Raw genomic sequence first — 5,542 nt, 5'->3', positions numbered from 1 at the left:
GAGGAATCAACAACAAAAAAAGCCTTCCAGAGTAGCAGTCAGTCCTTAAATGAGGTCTAAAAGAGGGGCAGCCAAGCTCCACCCCTTCTGGACACAGAGATAAATTGTCTTCACCTGGGCTCCCAGGGCTGACCCTGTCCTTTGCCCAGGTGCTCAATCAGTAGTTCAGGTTTGACTCAGCAGTTTCCATACACCTTTAATAACCAATTAGGTTTGGCTAAGGTCAAGGATGTAGTTAGTTGTCAGACGCTAAATTACAGAATAACAGAATCATATGCATTGAAAAAGACCTCTGAAGATTATCTGGTCCAATCTCCTGTTAAAGTAGCTTCCCTGCATTAGTTTGCAGAGGAAAGTATCTAGGGTTTTGACTATCTTCAGAGCAGGAGATTCCAAAACTTCTCTGGGTATCCTATTCCAGTTCTCTGTCATCCTCAAAGTAAAGAAGTTTTTCCTCGTATTCATATGAAACTTCCTCTGTTCTAGCTTGTGCCTTTTGCCCATTGCTTTGTCACTGGGCACTACTAAAAAGAGCCTGACCCCATCCACTTGACTCCCATTCATTAGATATTTATAAGTGTTAAAAAGATCCTCCCTCAGTCTTCTCCAGGATGAACAGTCTCTGGTCTCTCAGCCTTTTCTCATAAGGGAGACACCCCAGTTCCCTCATCATCTTTGTTACCTTCTATTGGACTCCCTCTAGAAGATCCCTGTCTTGAACTGAGGAGCCCAGAACTGGACACAGTACCTATCCCAAGGACATAATGTGTGAAATAGAAGCTGGGTGATAATGTTGCTCACATAGTCTTGTTCTCTAGTTTCTCAGCTATTTTGGCTAACATTCATACTCTTACTAGTTTATATACTCTCTGCTTATATCTAACTCGGTTTTCAATTGGAGTCCAAGCACATGCCAACTTACTTACGTGACAAGTTGGAAATATTTTGAAAATTTATCTGTTGAAACCTTCCTTCCCACAAAATAATTAATTTACAGTTTTGTATTCTCTCTTGTATCCAGCTTTGCTGCAAATAAAAAATTAATCTAGAGGCATCCCTCCTGCAAAAGTGATTTTAATCAAGAGGTGATTTGTTTCTGCATGTAAGCAGTGTCAAGTAGGAAAGAGATTCACAGTGTTCATTCTGTTCTACATATGGGAGCACAACATGAATATAAGTTTCATGAGCTGATCCACAGCAGGCATGCACTGCTGTACACAGCTGTTCTTTTGTGATTTGTTTGCATTTCAAACATGCTCTCTAGTTGTCTGTATTCTAATTCTAGGATGATTCTTCACAGTCCTTGCTGGGAGCCTTCTGGGAACCTGGAGAGAAGAGCAACATGGCTACCTGTGTACTTCTGGAAGACTACTCCGATGTTTCCTGTTTTGTTAACTGTAAACAGATACTTTGAGGGTGAAGGCAAATGTCAGAAGTCTATACTATTTTCCAAAATTACTTCTACATCTTTACTCCTCGCCCCCATCTCCAACTCATAAAGAGTTCTTCTAGGCTACACTACTTCTTTTTTTGGTAGACCAAAAAAAACCCCTATATTATCTTGATTATATGGTACCAAAGATTACATTACGAGATGAAGGTTTGCATGGGAGAAATGCTGTTTTCATGTCTTGGCAAAATTCAAACCCTCATTAGATACTGTGGGAGTTTTACCATAAACAAATTTGCTTTCTCAAATACCTATTTATGACTACTGCTTCAATAGTTATGCCTCCTATTTTATTATGTTAGTCCACAGTGTCAGAGGTGCATGTTGGTGATATGGAAGTAGAGGTCGAACCTCCCTACCAATATTGCATTACATGTTGTTGCCATGTGACAGATGGCAGCAGAAGGGCAGTCTGACAGAAAGCTATATAACATGGAAGTATATGAATCAAATGTGTGGAACTGAATTCCTCCACATGGAAAAAACTGCACTCATTGACATCCATCAATGTTTATGGAGACCAAAGAGTGAATGTGAGGCAGTGAGTGATGCATTTCAGCAGTGGCAACAGCAACAGCAAGTCACCTCCACTGACACAGATGTTTATGAGTGCGGCATGGAGGCTCTTGCTCATGGCTGGTGAAAATGCATAGTGAATGCTGGTGACTATGCTGAAAAATAGTGTTTTGTAGCTGAGAATTTTCTCTAGTGTTATTGTGGGGGTTTTGTTTGTTTGCTCGGTTTTGTATCTGTTGTAGTTTCCCTGGGAATAAATAACAGGCATTACTTCCAGAGTGACCTACTTCTCTTTATGTGTTATGTTCAGGAAAAAAAAAAAGGGGGGGGGGGGGGGGGAAATGAAGCATGAAGGGAGCTTGTCTAAGGACACAAAAATTTATTTCTGATTCATATCATGGCTAATTGAATGATATCTTCTTTCTTCATTCTCCTTAATCCTATATCTAGGCAGTAGTAACACAGACTATCCAGGAGAGAAACCTTATTCATGTAGGATCACATGTACACATCTCTTTATCATATTCTTGTACTTTTTTTATTGTTGTTTCATATTCAACACATGAGATTATGATTAACATTTATTGAAGTCAGTGAGGGCTTGCAATCTGCACAAAACCTTACTGAACTGCAGCTTTTCTCTTAGAAGGTGAATTTTGGAAAATTTTACATAAGATCTGCTTGTTGATAGTGTTCATTTTCACTTTCATTTAGGATTCAAGCAGTTCTTCTGCATTAAAGTACAGAAGCACAACTTACAGCACTTTAGCCTGTATAGTTCCTCTCAAGTTAGTATCCTCTGAAACTTAATTTATTTGCTGTTCATTCCCTCTGAGTCATTATTGAAGCAATGGAATATAACCTGACCTCCTCTGGCAGTAGCCCAGCAGTCAATTTCTTTGAAATCACTAGTTTGCAGCTCATCATTTCCCTTTGTTTACTACTTTCTATCAGTTGTTCAGCCACAGGATGACATTCATATTCAAGCCAACTTTAATTAATTTTTGAAGAAAAGTTTTATAGAATGCAGGATGAAGTATTTTCCTTAATTAATTGGAAATGCCTATCATATTATTCTTCTGTTTCATCCACTAATTTTATAATTCTATCAAAGACGCAATCAAGCTTATTTGACAAATCTTTATTAATTTGTTTGTTTAGCTCTGAAAATATGAGAAGGAAACCCATAGCTCTTTCTCACAAATGATTTTCCTCATTCAAAATGAAATGAGTAGATATTATGTCACAACTGAAAGTAGCAAGAAAAAAAAGGCAAACACGCATCTGCAGGTTTTTGATTTTATAGTCATAAGAAATTATTAAAACAACTGAACTAACAGAGAATGTACGTAATGTAATTAGCAGGACTTTCTGTTTTTATTCTGGAGACGTGTTTCTGCTAAAAGCTTTCCAAGTTATCCCTAGTAAATATGATCTCCTATGCTTCTGCACCCTACATATTCCTCTGAAATGTCTACTCCTTATAAGTACTTCTCAATGACATTGGAGCATAATGACAGAAAAATCAAGATTCTCTAGCAAGTAATGGTGCCATATTTTTGAAAGTCCAAATTCTCCTCTAGTTGAAAATATCCATTTTATAATGATGAGACAGTACATGACATTAGGGCAGAGATAGTATCAGCCTAGATGTGGCTATTTGACATAACAACAATTAAACTGCAGCAATCTGAGCCTGCTACTGCCTATATGAAACTGCTAGAAATGCTGGAAAGTTATCTAGCTGGCAGAATCTTCTTTACACTACCCCAGAGGTGTCAGTACTCAAACTAGTGTACTTGTGACTACAGGAGGTACAATTATATCCCTGGATATCAAGAGATCTATACACTTTGAAAATGTAGCAGACGGTTATTGGAAAAGAATACAAACATATCGGCACAATACCAAAATCACCTGCGTCTGCGGTGTAGTTGCAGCCGGTAAATGTACATATCAAGGGAAGCCACAAAAAGCAGAGACTATGCTGCCTGAATTGATAGAAAAGCCTCACATATCTCACCTTCAGAAAGTCCCACAGTAAGGAACTCAGAGGGTTATCTTTCACAAATTAATTAATAATAAACCAATAATAATCTGAGAATTTTCTAATTAATTCAGATTTTTTGCCCCAGTAAATAGTACTGAAAGGATTATTTCTGTCACTACTAGTAGAGCCTTGTAACTTTGTTTGAAGCTGATGTCATTAACAGAGAGATAAAAAAATCAAGCAAAGAAAAATGCTTATTCTCACTTTTCTCTATATATTCGAGATGACGTATTCTGAACCAAACTAGAGACAATGGAGCTAATTTCTCTTTACATTCTTCTATGACTCTTCTCTTCTACAGAGATGATCTTATAGAATTCCACTCTGCATTCTGCATATTCCCAGATCCACCTCTTCATATTCATAATCTCTGGGCAATGTAATCTCCGGGCAATATAATATCCTAATTCCTCTTCCATCTATTGTCTTCATAGCTAATGAGTGATGCTTTGTAGATGTGTCTTTATTGATAAGATAACCAGTGCTCCATTCAAGCAAAGTAATTTTTTCCAATGAAAACAGATGACACTGGTTTAGATCATGTGGGATCAATGCAAATCTTTCTTTCAAAGAACTGTTTGCCTTTTGGACCAGAACATACTCCAAGAAGAGTACTCATTGCACTAATGAATTCCTGTTGTTACAAAAAAACAAATAGGAACTTTTAATTTAATCAGATGTAATTAGCCGATGGTATTATAAGATTTAAGTATTTGTTCAGCAGCAACCTAAACCTTATGAAGTCTTTAGAGGTAACAAGATACAATAATAACAGTAAGATAAAAGGTGTAATAAGACCATCGAACATAAAAGTGGCCTCATGGACCGTGATTAGATTTAAGAGCCATCAAATAAAAGGTCTGTCTACTTTCAGGCTTTCTGTTACTTCTTTCAATTGAAATTAAGAGCGCTAAGAGGGGGAAAAAAGAGTCATTTGTCTATACTAAAGTTACAGTAATGGTTTGATAAAAAAAGGTTTGTTAAGAGCAGTGACACTAAAGGACCTAGCTTCTGAAAGAACAGTCAAAAATTTTATGATGATCTAGAGAACTGAATCTGTTTTCCTGTAGTTAAGAAAAGACATAATCTATATATACTCTCTGAGTTTACCTGGATTTGATATTATTGAAAAGGGACCAATGGGGAGGGTTCTTATTTCAATTTACTTCCCTTTTTCCCAAATTTTTGTTTTTTTCAAAACAAGTCTCTTTTTGACTGTTAAAATCTGTGCAATCTCACACACTATGATATCAAGAAAACATGTACTCCAGAAAATCTGAAAAAAGACAGGACAGAGTATAGGTAGGTGTTTATGACAGATTACTTTTTTTTAATATCATCTCCATGAAATTCTTCTCTGAAGAAGATGTCCAAACTAGGCACCTGTATTAGAAATTGTGTTGCCAGAAGGAGCTGGCAACTACTCCTGTAGAAAGCACTGGTGAGGCTACATTTCGAGTTCTGTGTTCAGTTTTGGGCCCCTCAGTACAGTAAAGACATTGAAGCCCTGGAGGTTGTCTAGAGAA

This window comes from Lagopus muta, chromosome 3 (assembly GCF_023343835.1).
Source record: "Lagopus muta isolate bLagMut1 chromosome 3, bLagMut1 primary, whole genome shotgun sequence".
NCBI lineage: Eukaryota > Metazoa > Chordata > Aves > Galliformes > Phasianidae > Lagopus > Lagopus muta.
This window is presented reverse-complemented; position numbering follows the sequence as displayed.